Below are 18303 nucleotides of genomic sequence, written 5' to 3'. Positions count from 1 at the left end.
CTTTGTAGATGATTATAGTAGGTACATGTGGATTTATCCATTGAAGTTAAAATTTGAAGCTTTCAAAGTCTTTACTCAGTTTCATTCCTTTACTGAAAATCACTTGAATGCTAAAATGAAGTGTTTACAAACTGATTGGGGAGGTGAGTTTAGACCTTTTGCTGGTTATCTTCAACAACATGGTATTCATTTTAGGCACCCTTGTCCATACTTACACCAGCAGAATGGCAGAATAGAGAGGAGACATACTTTACTAGCACATGCTGGCATGCCTCTTTGTCTCTGGTGGCAAACCTTTAACACAGTGACTTTCCTTGTCAATAGGATGCCTTCAGCTCCAATTGCAAATCTGTCTCCTTTTCAGAAGTTGTTCAAGCAAGAACCAACTTATACTGATCTCAAGGTCTTCGGATGCTGTGGTTATCCTTTTATCAGACCATACCAGAGGCATAAACTATCCTATCACACTGAAAGATGTGTGTTTATAGGTTACATCAATGCTCATAAAGGATACAAGTGCCTTTCAGCTTCAGGGAAGGTTTTTATTGTTCGACAGTGCAAATTTAATGAAACCACTTTTCCTTTTAAAGATGAATTTAACTGTTTTCTTTTCAAAGATTCTGATATTGCAGGCTCAAGTTCAAGTCTAGAGGGTACTATAACAGGGGATGTTTCATCATGGACTCTTAATCACCTCAATAGCTTAAGCTCTAGTTCAGATTGTTCTCCTAATGATTCAGCAGATTTCTGTTGAGAAACCACCAATGTCTCTATTAATACCATGCCTACTTCATCAACATCTCCCCTCACTTCTCATGACATTCTCACTAGAAACAAACCTATGTCTCCTAGCTTCTGTTCACCTAGAATACAATTGGAGGTGATGCTGCCTTCTACAAAAGAAAACGTGTCTGCTGCTAAGCACACTGTCAGTTCATCTTCAGTGCCTCATTCCACTTCTGATGCAATTCCAACCACTGTTGTGTTGTCTACAACTATCTCAAATGGTTCTTCAGATCCTTGTTCTCCTGGATTACAGCTTGAAGTAGTGATGCCTTTTCCAAAGAAAATCACAACTGCTAATCATCATCCTATGATCACTAGGTCCAAAACTTCACAAGATTCAACAAGCCACAGTGTCGGTCAGTCTTATTTAACCACTCAGCCTATTCTCTCTGAACCAAAAACAGCTGCTGAAGCTCTTACCATTCCATAATGGAAAACAGCAATGGAAGAAGAATTTCAAGCTCTTCTTCGCAACAACACCTGGGAACTAGTTCCTTCTATTTCAGGAATGAACTGAGTAGGCTGCAAATGGGTTTTTAAAACCAAGTTAAAACCTGATGGCTCACTGCAGAAGTACAAGGCCCTATTGGTAGCCAAGGGGTTTCAACAAACCCCCGGCCTTGACTACTTCGATACATTTTCTCTCGTAGTTAAACCCGCCACAGTTAGGATAATACTATCACTAGCTGTTCAAAATCAGTGGGAAATTCAACAACTTGACATTAACAATGCTTTCTTAAACGGTGAACTAACAGAATCTGTTTTCATGATACAGCCTGAAGGTTTTTCTGATTTGCAGTTTCCTCATCATGTTTGCAAGCTCAGCAAAGCTTTGTATGGACTCAAGTAAGCCCCCAAAGCATGGTTTGACAAGCTGAAGAATTCTCTGACTGATTGGGGTTTTATTAGCTCTATCTCAGATACAAGTCTGTTTTACTTCAAACAAGGCACCCAAATCATCTACTTACTTGTATATGTGGATGATATACTCATTACCGGTACTGATTCATCCTTGATTGCTCAGATTATGGCAGATCTCAATAAGCAGTTTGCTTTGAAGGCTTTAGGTACATTGAATTATTTCCTTGGATTTGAGGTGGACAGAAATAGTTCAGGGTTACTACTCACTCAGTCTAAGTATGCTCAGGATCTACTTCTAAAAGCTGGAATGGTAGATTGCAAACCCTGCAATACTCCCATGGCAACAGGAACTAAATTAGGCAAAGAAGATAGTGCTCCTTTTGATCAGCCCTCAGTTTATAGAAGCATTGTAGGGGGTTTACAATACTTAACTCTTTCACGACCTGACTTAGCTTTTGCCGTAAACAGACTAAGTCAATTCTTACAGTACCCCACGGTTGCTCACTAGACAGCGTGTAAATGAGTTTTCAGGTACATTAAAGGCACTAGTCAGCATGGTTTAATCTTTACAAGAAACCAAAATTTTCTCTTAGAAGGCTTTACAAATGCTGACTGGGCAAATGACATGACTGACAGACGTTCAACTACTGGATACAGCATCTATCTTGGGGGAAATCTGGTTCAATGGTCCTCTCGCAAGCAGAAGGTTGTTGCCTTGTCTTCAACAGAGGCAGAATATAGAGCCTTAAGTCAGGCAGCTATAGAGTTGGTATGGATTCAGAATCTCTTCAAAGAACTTGGAATTCCTATAAATAAAACTCTTGTACTATGGTGTGACAACATGAGTGCAGGAGCTCTCTCTTCAAATCCCGTCTTCCATGCCTGGACGAAACATATTGAAATAGATGTTCATTATGTGCGGGGGTTGGTTGCTGAAAAGAAGTTGTGTGTTCAATATGTTGCTTCAAAGTATCAAATTGCTGATGCTCTTACAAAAGCCTTGCCTGGACAAAGGTTTAATACTCTTAGAGAAAACCTAAATGTGACTGACTCTCTAGAAAGGACAAGTTGGTCTGGTTTGCGGGATTTTTCAGTAGAGAATGAAATGCAGAGAAATCTGGTCTAAGGGAAAATATTGAGCAGAGAATGAAATGACGAGAAGTCTGTTTTGAGGGAAAATATTGAGCAGAGAATGAAATGAAGAGAAGTCTGTTTTAAGGGAAGATATTAAGCAGAGAATGGAATGAAGAGAAGTCTGTTTTGAGGGAAGATATTAAGCAGAGAATGAGATGAAGACTGACTCAATGAAGACTGAAGACTGACTTAATGAAGACTGACTCTCTTTTGTAATACGCAACGTTTTAGACAAAGTCTTAAGACGCTGCATTTTGTTCTACTCTCTAAACACTGCGTTTTAAGTACTCTGTTTTATAATGCTTATATAAAAGCAGATCTGTAACAGCTTCGATGTGTGTAGAAAATAACAGAACAAGATTCAATTGCAGTCACGTGTTCTCTCTTCTTCCTTCTTGATTCTTCTTTAATTTTTCTTCAATTTCACAAATCCTTTCAACATTTCGGGGGTTCCCAAATATTGTTAAAGCTCATTACTTTGTGACTGTATGGAAGACAGTATATTCGTTGACGTTGTTGGTGCTTCTGAAGAGGAGGTTGTGCTTCGGGTTCGGGTCCTCTTTGGCCTATTAAATGCACTCCATGAGTAGAAGCTTTCACTTGTTTCTTCTAATGCAACTTCCCTGGATATTTCACATCTTTGCGGGTTCCCATACCTGTTTTCATATTGGAAATATACCTCTGCAAGACAATCTCTTACCTCTCCTAGTTGATTGGCACATGCTTCGTTTTGTAAATTTTCAGTTAATGTGTCTAAACTATTTTCTAAATCTGCTACTTTAATTCTAGGATCAAATATAGCACCTAAACAATAAAGAAAAGGAATGAGTTTCTAATATTTTAAAAAAAAAAAATTTCCATTGCCTTTACTGGTTCCTTTAAAATTTTATTGTTTTTGTTTTTTCTAAATAACTCTGAAATTTTTATAATTGTATGTATTACTAATGGACTAGTAAGATAATACACACTAGAAAGTTGTATAGTGGATTGGTAAAAAATTTTAAGAAAAAATGAAATATTTTAGCTATATGCCAATTATTTTCTCCCAAATAATGAGGACCTCTATTATTTGCTACAAAATAACTAATTAAATTTGTATAAGGTAAACATGAATCAAACATTAAATAAGTACTATTCCATCTGACAGGCATATCTAATGCAAAAGTTCTAGGAGATATATTTGATTTTATATAAGCATCTTGAAATTCAGCATTTCTTTTATTACTACTAGTAATCCAAGCTATAAAATCCCTAATTCTATCAATATTTTTTTTAATTGTTTTCATACCACTTTTCACAATTAAATTAATAATTTGACATGTACAACGTTGGTGAAAAAACTTCAAATTGTTATAAAAAGAATAATTACTTTAAAAAAAATCTATAGCTTTAGTATTAGCACTTGCATTATCTAAAGTTAAACTTATCACTTTATTAACAACATCATAATCTTCTAAAACTTCAATAATTTTACTATAAATTTGTTGACTACTATGATCCACATCCATTAATCTAAATCCTAATAAAGATTTATTTAATTTATATTCGTTATCAAAATAATGACTAGTCACACAAATATAATCTTGTTTAGCTCTATCACTCCAAATATCGGCAGTTAGAGCCACACTTAAATGACAACTATGTATTTTATTTTTTAATTCTAATTTCATTTTCCCAAACAATTTTATTAAATCATTTCTAGTTGCAGTTTTAGAATAACTTTTAAATCTTGGAAAAAATAAAATTTTAATAAATCTTTCAAGATATTTATCTTTAGCCATATTAATAGGTTGATCAGTTGCAGCAATACATAAAGCTAATTGTTCCCTATATACATCAGAATTATAACGCCAAGTAGTACCCATATTAGTTATTTGAGTTTGATTAATTTTTCTATTTCCATGTTGAGCAATATGTTTATTAGCATGCCTTTTTAAAGTACTAGTACCATTACCTGAATCAGCTTTATAAATATTTCCACAATACTTGCATCTTACTTTCTTCACTTGAACTTCATTTTCTGTCTCATAAAACTTGTCGAAATGCACCAAAACGTCTGATGTGTGTCTGTCTTTGGTTTCGACAGTAGTTAATGAATCCGCTTCAGCTTGAGATGAAGTTGGATGAGGATAACGATTACGAGGATGACTTCTAGAACCACCGGGAGCTGTAGGTGTAGCAGCATAGGGAGGAATCGTGGGCATATTTTGAGGTGTATCAGATTCTGATACTGGGAAAGCGAGACTATTTGAATCTCCTGCATTTATGTTAGTAAATTCAGCGGGACTAGGATAGTAGTTTTCTTCATCATTGAAATTGATGGGAGAGAAATATCTATCCATTGTAGTTAAAAAAAAAAAAAAAAATTGATATAGAAGAAATAAAAAATTAAAGAAGGAGAATTGGAATATGGAAATATGAATTGAAAATTGTAAAAACTAATAAAAATTAAAATAAGAGCAAATTGACAACAAAGAGAATAATTGAGAGATTTTAATAGAGATTAGAGAGAATGAGAGAATTTGAGATGTGAGAAAATATGAGAGTTTAGGGCCAATGTATAGAAAAAAAAATGGGAAAAGAAAATGACTAAAAAAACCTCTCCAACTGTTATAAAACGGCTATATTTCAAGGGTAAAAGGGGTATTTGAAAAAAAATTAATTTTGTTTTTATTTTTATTTTTTTTGGGCCATCCCGTGGGTCAACCCGACAGGTTGGCGGGCCTTTCCCAAAAAAAAAAAAATAGCAACCTGCAGGTCGCCGGATTACCATATATCAACCCGACCCGCTCGGGGGTTGCATGTGGGTTGGGTTCAACCCGACCCGCCTTATTGACAATCCAGGTTGAACCCTATTTAATGTGGGCCGGGATAGGGTTGACCTGCCTAACCCAGCCCATTTGTTCCACCTTTATTTACACTCTTTTCTCCCTTCATTTACATATTCATCCTTTTCACATCTTCAAATTAACCAATTGTTTATAATTGCATTGTAGCTCTCACCGATAAAAGCATATCACATTTACTTGAATAAACGATTTAATTTTATTAATTAATATAGCAGTAGAACCCATTTTATATTTACAATTATTTTGAAGTTACCCAAAGTTTGTATTCCCAAACTTTTTATCAATTACTATTATCAAATTGATCAAATTGATTTATAATTATCATATATACCATATACTTTGTCTTCCCAAAGTCCTTCTTTGTCTTCGACTTCAATCATAATCTAATTGATAATAATTATCATAACATAAACCTTTTTGGGTCGTGAGCTTTACTGCACATTAGCATGCCTCAAATTCAATTCATACTATAATAAACACCATTTGATCTATCATTTCAACTAGCATGTACAGTAAGGACCTAATCTATTCATTAATATTACTTGGATTAATATAACCTTAAATATTTATTCCACCACATATACATTATGGTGGAATAAATAGAATTTAGCTTTATTTTTTTATTATGTGATTAGTATTAACTTTAAACCAGAAACAATATATAGAAAATTCGTTGAATATTTAGTCCAAAGAATGTTCGATATTTCAACAAGCTACAACCAGACATAATCAAAGCATGTTAACATTTTGATGAAAACAATTTCATTTGTTCTGATATATATATATATATAAACATTACACTTTCAGGGAGAACCATGCAATTGCGTGGGTCCATGCATGCATCCATGTGCCTAAGAGTGTTGCAAAATCTGTGAGATTAATATTAACATTGGATCCATCCATTTATGTTAGCAGTAACTTCACAAAAACGACAATTAGGGTCTAAGTGCCTGTTGCAAGCTCCAAGCTACACATCATAGCCCCACAATTGCTTGTACCAAACAATTTTGCCAGTCCAAATCAAATACGAGGATACTAGGATAGTGGGTACATGTTTGCGTGCATGAAGTGGAGCCCGCCAATTTGACCTCTAAACGTTGAAGCTCCAATTTTGGCATCATTGCCTCAATCTTGTTCTTTCCAGAATACAAGTGCCAGTTGTCAGCACAAAACCAAATACTGACAGGAGAAATTCAGCAAGAAACAGTTTTGCCCATACACGTCCAAAACCAATAATATTGTTTTCACAAAGTAATGTTCGAAAGTTATCTGATATATTCAAAACCAAAGAACTAAAAAGACATTCTTAAACATTTATAGTAAAATCTGCAGTAGTTGTGAAGGCGACCAGAGAAAAAACGTAAATGAGAAGCAAAGACGCCATTAAAGCGAACCTTTCAGTTTTTTTAATTACAACAGGATTTGGCAAGAAACAGTTTTGCCCAAACACATCCAAAACCAAATAATATTGTTTTCACAAACTAATGTTCGAAACAATATAAGTTATCTGATATATTCAAAACCAAAGAACTAAAAAGACCTTCTTAAACATTTATAGTAGAATCTGCAGTAGTTGTGAAGGTGACCAGAGAAAAAACGCAAATGAGAAGCAAAAGCGCCATTAAAGCGAACCTTCAGGATTTGGCTAGAAACCTCAGTGGCAATGTTACTGTGATCCAACACCCGTATGTCCTGCCTTCATGATCCTGACAACCGTTGCCTCAATCTGGGGTTTCCCATCTTCTTCCACCCTCAAGCAAGTGCACGCTTCTTACGTTCACAAAGTAACTCATATACCTACAAAAATAATTTTGAGAACCTCAAAAGTTATTTGATATATTCAAAACCAAAGAACTAAAAAGACCCTCTTAAACATTTATACTAGAATCTGCAGTAGTTGTGAAGGTGAGCAGAGAAAAAACGCAAATGAGAAGGAAAAACGCCAGGTTCACTTTGTTTCTTAGAGAAAAAGTGAGGGAGCCATCAATGTCACTAATAAGAATTCCTTCGGTAAATTTCAAGCCAGGTTCTTATTAGTGAATTGATGAGCTCATGATCACATTGTCCTCTGCCGTGAGGCAACGACGGCCTTTCCAGGAAGCGCTCTGGATTGTTATTTGAACAGGGGAGGAGGAAATAAGAGCTGGGAACAGGAAGAGGAGACAGAAGACGAAGAAACAGAAGGGATTGACATTTTCATTTTCCCTCTTCTTCACCTGACAGTAGAGAGAGAAAGGGTAATAAGCAACCAGACAGTAGAGAGAGAGAGAGAAACAAGGAGGAGAAGAAAGGATAGTTTTTTTAACTAATTTTTCTAGAAGTATAGGTGAGCTCTTTGGCACGCGAATTGAGAAGCCTATAGGTAGCTTTAGACAAGTTTCTTTTGAAATGGATACCAGAAGCCTATAATAAATGATTGTAAGATTATTAGTCTTCTGTCTAATTAATAATTGGAACACGGGCAAGAATTATAAATGCCCAGCATGTCATTTCCGCTGCAATTGTTGCCTTACACCTCAGACGTTGTGGAAGATGACCAGACAGCAAGTTTGCAATTGGAGATTGAGAAGCATCAGATTCAGATATAAACAATAAGTCATTTGGTGCCACATTTGGAAATTATGTCTTTCTTTAATGTTTTCTATGGAGATTCTCCTGTTTTGACTTAGCTCCTTCCCTTCCCATATCTGAAAGTCTGGCTCTACATTTTTTTTTTTTTTTTAACTAAAAGTATAGGCTTGAAATTCAAAAATCTGAAGGTGTGTACACCCCAAGGATATATATATATCCTCTAGATAAAAATTATTTACTATACAGTATCCTCTTCTTAGTAAAAATTACCATAAAACTTCTAAAAAAATTGTAGTATGATCAAGTTTAAGTGAATAAAACATTAAGTAAAACTAGAAATGATAGAAAATAAAATTATGAATTGTATTTGTTTGTAAAACATTTGATGTTTGGTGTACATTAAATCTTAAGTATTTAAGTTATTAAATTAAAAGTTAATATAGTATATGGAAAAAATTGTATCTGCAATTGAAATTTGAAATGTAAAATTAAAATTCATGCAAAGTCAGGTCATAAACCAGGTATCCGGTTTTTTACTCGAATATTCGGATATCCGAAAAACCGGATACTCTAAAAAGCGGTTCGGTTTACGGGTACCCTTTTAGGGATACCCGAATATTCGGATACTCGGTTTTTTAGTCAAAACCGGTTCGGATACTCGGTTTTGCATAGTCCTAATTAAAGGCGCGCTAGAGCAGATGACGTATATGAGGCAATAAAGGCATAAGTGAATTAGTGGATTTAACTTTCTTTCTTTGGGCACCAAACCTCCTCCACCTCCCAGTACTTCTACTATCATTTTCTATTTACACACAATAATATCTTCTTAAACTTATACTAAATTGACCCATTAAGAAAAAAAAAAAAAATACTGGATTAAATGTTTTTTCTTAGAAATTGTTGGAGAAATGAATAAATAAATAAAGGCATATAGATGATTTAATATTATTGAAAATTTTAATTTTCTTTGTGCTAATATGAAATACATACTAATGTTTAAATCAGAAAGTTTTCAATATGTCACAGCATAAATAGTTTTTTTCCTTTTCCATTAAGACAAGTTTGAAGTAATACCTTTTAGATAAAAATATATTATTTATTATTATTATTATTTTTGTCATTAAAAATGCCATTTTGGCTCATAGATTATGCTTTTTAGGTCTTAGTAATATAATGTTGTCTAATTATCAATGTAGGGAACAGACTTATATATATAAAGCTCTTATGCAACAGTTTTGGTATTATCCATATAACAATTATAAATCTTATAATTAATTTAATAACCATTCATTTGACTACTAGTTATGTAATATAAAATAAAATTTTAAGTTAATATATACTTATGGTTAAAACCAACTTAAAAAAACCGTTATTAACAACATATATCAATTTGGAATAACATTTTAAAATTTGAAGAAAATAAGGTATTTTATTTTAAATCTATTTTAATTAAGAATTATAATTATAATATATCTTCATCATGTCTTGGATTGTTTTTTTCTGATTAATTCTGATTATTAACACAATGGAGATTATTTTTTTATTATGTTGTACAAGCTGTGTCATCAGACACAAAGGTAAGTGTGTTTAATTTTAATTTAAATATGATAAAATTAAATTCAGAAACATTTTTACATATCTATATATGCTATCACTCTCATCATAAGGCACGTGTATTTAATTTTAATTTAAATATGATAAAATTAAATTAATTTTCAGAGTGAGAAGATTATTCAATAATGGCCGTTGGGTGAACAGTAACTAAACCTGCGAAACGAAAGTACGGACAGTGTAAAAAAGTCAGATGTTACATTATAGCGAGTGACATCCGTACAAACTCTGACAGCTATCTATTGCTACCTGCCCGAACTGACATTAAATTTTCTCTCTCATCACAAATAAATCATGGGAAAGCACAGTTAATTCTACACCGTACTAACATGCAACAACAAAAGTGAAAAATCAGCTTATCTAAATAACTCTTGGTATCATTCAAACTCTTTACTGTAAGAAATTTATCCATAAAATAAGATTTTAATAAATTTTTTATCTTTAAAATATAAATTAGAGAATGAGTTTTCTTTATATCATTCAAACTCTTTATTATAAATAATTTATCCATAAAATAGGATTTTAACAGATTTTTTATCTTTAAAATATAAATTAAAGAGTGAGTTTGACTCTCCACATTTAGAGAGTCAACTCTCTATCCTAATTTTAATTAATAAACTACAAGTTTCTATACATTTTATTTATTAATTTTTTCTTCTATTAAGTCTCTTTCTTAAAAATAAAAAGTATTATCATTATGTTCTTTATATTTAAAAATTAATAAAGATATTCTTTATTTATATGAAAGATACTCTTTAAAATAAAACCCACAATTAGAGATGCTCTTAATCATTAACATACACCAACATTCATATTAAGAGCGAAGGTTTATGTTATGTTCAATGTTAAGGGCTCTAATTAATATCCAAATATTATACCATTTTGGTCGTTGATTACAATCTCTCTGGGATTTATGTAAGAAGTCATTATAATGATGAGTAAATTAATTAGTTAAGCTTCTACTCTCTGATTAGGAGAAAATGCATCTTCCAAGCACACACAATGACAAACTTAGAATTGAAAGATATTGCATGTCATCACTCATCATCAAATTTCACTCTGTCCTTTGGATCCAAAATTTAGTAGAAAGAAAAAGAAAATTTTTAGAGGATTTTTGCATTTAGAAAGTTGAGAAAATTTAGACTAGGCATCATTTGTACAAATGTTCTAAAGTCATTTTCCTCGATCTCTTTGATCATATATACTATATCTATCCCATCTACATCGACTAGGCACATTCAAGCCTACTAGTTTATAAGAAGAAATTCTAATTGTCATCTTATCAACAGGCACCACCAAACATATGGATTTGATCATGAGGAGAAGTATTAAAGTCTCACACCGATTAGACACGTTCAAATCTACTGTTTTATAAGAAGAAATTCTAATTTTCATGTTATGGCAACATGCAAAATTGAAGAGGGCTAACCCAACAACCGATATTCGTAAAAGTGAATGAAACTTTCAATAAATTTCCCACATAAGAATAAATTGTCAACAACAAAACTGATAAACTGAATTAATTATATATACTGCACAGAGTTTCTTTTTCTATGGAAGAAGAAGACTATGTCCGATGTAAGTCTAAAATATGTAAGAAAAACAAGGGCTAAGTGTGAAAACATATGGAATGTTGAAGTCTTGGATACATTCCAAATCTATGACTACATATATCACCATTATCAGCATCAACTATTTTAAATCCATATTTCTTTCTTGGCCGGTAAGTTTTTTGTCTTCAAGATATAGGCAAAATTTCATGCAAGCTAGGTTAACTGATACATTTTTGAGCGTGAACTATACTGGCGTCGACTTCTAGCGTTGGTTATGGCCGGTAACTTCAACTGACTATACTAAAGTCTTGTGGACCAAGAAAAAGCCCGGCTCTCAAGCCTATTCAAAGTAAAGTACATTTTATATGGAAGGCAGGGTCATCGTAAGTTCAACATTGCTAATGTTAATTTCCAAAATTCCACGACTTAATCATGAAATTAAAAATAAAAAGTTATTAAAATAATATTCTGCGGGTTACTGGAAATTCTAAAGTTTGCACGTTAATTATGTGGCATGATGACCTTTAACAAAATACATTGTGTAAAAACAAAGTTAGACTACCCATCTTAACTAGTTATATGTTGTAAGCTCAACATGTTTTTCCACTTAGGCTTTTAATGTTAATTTCCTCGACTTAATCATTAAATTTGGGTCACATAGGCTTGGATTTCTATTTATTCCGCTTTACTATTCCCATTCTAAAGTTTGCACCTTAATTATGTGGCATGGCATGATGCCTTAATAAAAATATGCATTGACTAATTTCGACCATTGTTATATCCTTAAAGACTATTTCTTGTAATAAAGAGTAAAATAAAATAAAAAATTCTAACCCCAAATTAATAAAATTAACATAATGACCATCTATGTTTCAACTTTCATTCATCAATACCCTCTTCTTCATTTTTTTTTTTTTTTAATTGTATAATGCACCATAAGAAATCTGATATGTTATTGATGGATATATATAATATTTAAATGTATATCGTTTATAATAAAAAATGAGTTAATTGTAAATTGTAAATAACTTCCTCCTAAATATTTATTCAGCAATCCAGCAAGGAGAAGCTGCATTCAAAATTTATTATTCAACTAGACGGTTGGCTCGCACGTTGCACAAGTACATTTATTCAATATTTTTGAAATAGGTTGTAAACAAATTTATTGTAGTAAAAAAAAAAAAAAATTAATTATATTCAGACATAATAATTGTTAAATAATACAAATTTTAAAACATATAATTATGATTCAATCCCACACATCCAACGTGTCATGTATAAAATTAATAAACAATTACAATTTCTATCAAGTATATCATCATCCCAATCCTAACCAATATCAAAATAAGAACCTTGAAAACCAAACGAATGTCATAATAAGAAGAAACCCATTATTTCTCAATTAGCTAATCCTAAATGAGCTATTTTAAACCATTTCGGTGGTTCTTAGTCAATCATTTCATCCTCTACATATTAATTCTGCTATTTTGGCATGTCGACCTGTCAATACAATATAAATGACTGCAAACTAGAGGTTACAAAGACAAACAGAAGCAGGAAAAGAAAAAAAAAATGAAAACCCAAAAGAAAAAAGCCCCAAGATAATCAAGGTTGTGGAGAACACAGTGATAAGTATTCCAGCATATTATAGGTATAAACATGCAACTTTGATAATACATCAGTTTTTTCAGAGGAAAGGGTAAAACACAATTCAGTAACACTTCAGCAAATTGACTCTCTCTCTGTCTTCCTCTGGCGCACATCCTCCAATTGTGGAATAATGGTTTTAAGTTTTTCTTTCAAATTTCCACCTGCCTTTTGATCAGACTGAAGTCCTCAACCAACACATACTAATTATCAACCACTTAAAAAATTTCACTATATTCACTAAGAAGTAAGTTAAAACATTAGTCTTGTTTCTTCAATCCAAAAGGAACTTACATTCACAGGTTGCTCTCCCTCAATGAAGAACATATACCAGCAATTTCAGATTCAGAAAGAGCAATTGCTCTCTGAAGATGAGCTCTAGAAGTTTTTGCCTCATCTATTTTCTCCCATATACTGCCAGCACTCCTTTTCAATCTCCATTGTTGTCTGATCCCTTTCAACATCAGGCTCTCCAACTTCATCCCATATTTTCTAATTTCAAAAATAATTAACAGAAAAGACTGCCAACATTACTATCCACCAACAGAACAAACACCAACAAAAATGCCGGAATATAATAGTAGCATCAACCAAATTCATATAATCTCCTAATTTTAGGAAATCATAATATTAAGTTAAGAACCCTTCAAAGGCAGCAACTTTCAATAACATAAGCTAGTCGAAAATCAATTCCAAAAATCAATTCTCATATCCATGAAAAGGAACACCAAATTGTAGATAACCCAAATAACTTGCAAACCCAGCAAAGACAGACCTCACTAAGATGTTTTTTCAGTAAAGAGGGAGGTCATCTACAAGTCAATAAGTTAAAAAGAAAACTATTGTTTGTTTGTTTAATCTCCCAATTAATTAGTTTATGATAACAATCATGTGGCTGCCGAAAGTCGTTCAGTTATAATGAAATCAAAATGAAACGAAACTTGAATAGTTTACTTAATTTGGTAACCAAAAATCGTGTTGCTTTCCTTAAACAAAAACTCTTGAATTTCTTCAATAAAACAGAAAAAAGAATTGATTGATCATTTATGTAGAACAGTCTCTCTGAGTGTTCAATCAGCCTAATTGGTATTACAAACATGATGGGAAAAAATGGGGAGAATATATTTATACTTATATCAAGGTGAAAAGATGAAAAAAAAAAGACAGCCCAACCTGTATGGATTTATATGTCTTTTCTATAAGCTATCTCTATTTACACAGATGAACGCCATATTCTTCCCTTGAATGATATTAGGATGATAGTAACATCGTCGTTATATCTTCGGCGATCCCCTTGTGGGATATCAAACAACACATGGAAGTCAATACCTGCATTGTTAACAAAACCAAGTTCATTAGATTAACTTTTTCTCATTTAGTTCAGATTCTTACCAGCTTTCTTTGCTGTGAGGAATAGTACTTCTTCGATGAGATGTTGTGCAGGATCTCCTTCAGGAAATGCAGTGATGAATAACTCAACTTCTAATACAGCTTCTTTGTAGGTGAAGTATTGATAGAGTCCATCTGAAGACAATATCAAGAACATCTAATGGAAAGACAGGTGATTCATCATGAAAGCAGACCACCTGAAGATCTTCAAGTTTGTGAAACATCTTTGCTGAAAAATGGTTGCTGCCTGAGCATATCAATTTAATATCATTGCTGTTTACAGACAATTTCTCCAACTTCTTATCGGATATCACCTAAAAATCCCAAGTAGGCATTAATTAATGTTCTTTTACGTATTCCTCAAACAAAGCTCAGAAAAGCATAGAACCGCTGAAAGAAAAATTGCATACCTCCCCAAGGCAAAACAGAGGATGTTGAGTTGGGTTTTCGGATTGGCTAAGAAGCTTATGACAATGATAAACCACCAAGCTTTTTAGCAATGGCAACTTTGTTGTGTGCGACCTCAGGTACAAACTTTTGAGTTCTGGTAAATCCACAAGTTGCAAGAAATTTAGTTGAGGAAACTCAAACTTAGGGGGCGCTTCTACTTTCTCCATGGCAACAATTTCCTCCAACCCACAAGAGTTTATCTCAATCTCTTTAAGTTTCCAGAGACCTGCAGCTATAGAGACTGAAAAGAAGTTTTTCATGCTTCAACATTCTGTAGCCCTTACTTGGGATTTTTAGGTGATATCCCAAGCTTGGACAATGAACCTGTATAACACAAAGCAGAAGATGAATAAGACGTCCATGTATTGTGTTAAATGAGCTTCTGAAAGAGAAGAAAAAAAAAAAAAAAAAAAAAATCTTTTCATCAAAGAAAGGATGTATAACAGTAGTGTCATTCTCTAAGCTCATTACTTCATGTTCTTTCTCGGAGAAGAATATCTTCAAACTCTGACAACTCTCAATGTGAATTGCATTCAAGGATGGGAGTTCAACCACAGCAGATGGAAACATAAATTTCAAAGAATGACATACCTTCACAGTCAACCTTAAAAGTTTTGGGAACACAACCTGCAGATACAATTCTTGTTCTGTAAACAAACTTAGAAATGTAATAAAATACCTGAAAAATAAAAAATAAAAAAAATAACCTCTGATCAGCATGTTCTGTAGATTCTTCAATTTCTTCATCACCAAAAATCTCTTTTAGGTTCTTGCAATCAGTCACTTCGACTTCTTGGAGATGTGAAAGGTTTCTTGCCATGAAGATTGAGAAGATATACTCTAAACTCATCACATTGTCTAATTATTATGGTCCTTAATTCGGTAAATGACACTGCATAGAGGCGACCTTCACATATCTTCTTCAACTTCAACAGTCTATGGAGATACAGCAACTCTAACACAGGAAAGGCAGTGTGACAATGAGCTGTCTCTGAGTTAAATATATATAAAAGATCCCCCAATCTAAGCAGAGAGTTACACTAAGCACACTAAAAGTGAAGCATATGGTTATTTGCTCCTCTAAGTATCAATGAGACCTTGAGAACAATAATAGTAGCAGAATCAGAAAACATGAATATAACCAACGACTAAAAGTTATGTTTTGCTATATTAAATGAACTTCAAATTTGATAAACTTTGCTTCTAGATTTGCATAGATTAAAGTACACAGGAAACATGCTTGTCACGGGCTTTAATTCTGTTGATAAAAGTGGTGAGGTGGAATTGAAGTAAGCTAGCTCAACTCTCACCCCAAAAAAGAATAGAAGTATCAAAATCAAACACTCCGCCTTTACCAATAGCAAGGTCATACGATTAAATTTTAAAATAACTTTCAATTGGAAGTAGATCACCCAATGCACTTGCAGTTTTAGTCCCTTTAATCATAATCACATCATCATTGGCAACACGTTCCTCTACCACTTCAGCAGTAGACCCAAGAAATGAGGAATCAAATGTTTCTTCCCCTTCCATATCAGCAAATGTTGAAACTTATATAAAAAATGAGAAGATAAAAATTAGCAACGTAATCTGATAACTAAAGACCCTTGTGATAAATGTTAAGTTATTCAATGTTTCAAATTGAACTGCAAAGTTTTTTTCCTTTTCCACCAAAAATGAATTAAAATCTATAGGTTCGGAAAAAAGTAACAAAAAAATACATAATATGTAGATTAAACTATAAAGGTACCTCACCATCAGATCAATCTTGAACTTCTAAACTTTTGGGCTTCCAGTCTCCAATACAGTTTAACTCCTGAGAATTTAACAGGAGAAATGAGATCAAGAAAAAAAATTCAAAAATATCATATTCTCAAAGAAAAAAGAGAAAAAAAGCAAATATTCTTTGATGCTCACGCTTGTGTCACTGTCGAATCCATTTTACAGCAGGTAGCAGAAGATTCTTTATCAGCCGAAACCCATTTTTTCTCTGTCACAGGACCGCTTGGGCAATCTGATTATTCAATTGATAGTTTTGTATCACCTCGCTTGGCTACCTCTTCCTGTGGCTCCACCATCACAGATGCAGCTTTAGGAGCATCTATTTCATTAGAAGCCTCACAAGATGCCACATTCAAAATGAGTTAATAATTACCATGTTCCTCATTAGCACCAACACAAGTGTGACATTATGGAAGACGTGCAGCAGCTGTAGACTACCAAAACTTAAAATAATTAGATCACATATAATGTCAAAATCTAGTAGAAAGAAAGGGTAAAAGCACAAAACGTTGACAGAATACCCCTTCCGAAGCAATAGACTGATGAGCAAAGATGCGACATATCCAGTGCCAGCCACAAATGTATACCTTTGTGAGTTACAGAATCAGACCTCACTTTACAGGAGATCTGGGGCTGCAAATTATGGTTGAATCTCTGTCCATAAATGACAAGAACGCTAGTCGAAAATCTATTCTAAAAATCAATTCTCATATCCATGAAAGGAACTCCAAAGTGTAGATAACCCAAATAAGTTGCAAACCCAGCAATCAGAAACCTGACTAAGATGTTTTTTCAGTAAGACTGAGGGAGGTCATCTATAAGTCAATCAAGTTAAAATGAAAATTTTAAATTTCTTTTCAACAAAAGAGAGCATTAGCGAATCAAGTTGTTACCCAGAAAAAACAAAAAAATAAAAATCCACCTTCGTTATTGTAAGATGAGAAGTTACGGGATTGATCATATGCCCGGGTCGTCTTCTGCTTCTGACATGCAGCTACCATAAGAGCGGTACAATACATTAAGAACCGAAGAAAATAATATTATTTTGACATCCAATTATCCAAATAAGGAGAGTGTATTTATTTCACGGTTAATACTTTTTTTTTTTTTTTTTTTTTTTGATTATATCTTAGTTACAATTAGATGTGTTTATGATAATGTATAGATATATAATATTTTGTTATTAATTGGGTATTACTTGATTTGTAATAATACCAATTTGACATTAATTAATATTTTTTATATAATTAAAAAGATGTTACATATGAATTTTTTTTACTTTTGAGAATCAATACATCTGTAAATTTTCAACCATAACAAATTCTCATTATAATTCATCATAAAAAAAAAGAACGAAATATTTTATCCCCAAATTTTGACACAATCAGGGCGGAAAATTTTCGTCCCCAAATCTTGACACGATCAGGAATGAAAATTTTCGTCTCCAATTCACCATACCATCAAGGACAAAAATTTTCATCCCCAATTCACCACATAGACAATGACGAAAACATTTGTCCTCAATTATTGACCCAATCAGGGACGAAATTTTTCGTTCCCAATTGTGCTTTTTTTTTTTTTTTTGGGACGAAACAATATTATTTTGGACGAATAGGTATTCTTCTATGAACAAAAAAATTTGTCTGAAAAATTTGGTTAACACGACTTTG

General features: G+C 33.0%; 1 long non-coding RNA gene across 4 annotated transcripts; it reads right to left on the bottom strand.

Moving 5' to 3' along the window:
* Positions 1-12951: 12951 nt before the first annotated feature.
* Positions 12952-17529, bottom strand: LOC116142060. Of its 4 annotated transcripts, none has more exons than XR_004129938.1 (8): positions 16769-17529; positions 16607-16667; positions 15559-15806; positions 15443-15478; positions 14812-15175; positions 14186-14715; positions 13307-13504; positions 12952-13192 (listed from the first exon to the last, which is right to left on the bottom strand). It is a non-coding gene; the product is annotated as an uncharacterized LOC116142060 (long non-coding RNA). The 4 variants fall into 4 exon arrangements; XR_004129940.1 differs by having other exon boundaries at positions 12952-13504; positions 14186-14341; positions 14433-14715; XR_004129939.1 differs by having other exon boundaries at positions 12952-13504; positions 16769-17060; positions 17155-17529.
* Positions 17530-18303: the final 774 nt, after the last annotated feature.

The sequence above is a fragment of the Pistacia vera genome, unplaced genomic scaffold (assembly GCF_008641045.1).
Source record: "Pistacia vera cultivar Batoury unplaced genomic scaffold, PisVer_v2 Contig404, whole genome shotgun sequence".
NCBI classification, from domain to species: Eukaryota; Viridiplantae; Streptophyta; class Magnoliopsida; order Sapindales; family Anacardiaceae; genus Pistacia; species Pistacia vera.
The sequence above is the reverse complement of the archived record's forward strand: the minus strand, read 5'-3'. Positions and strand labels throughout refer to the sequence as shown.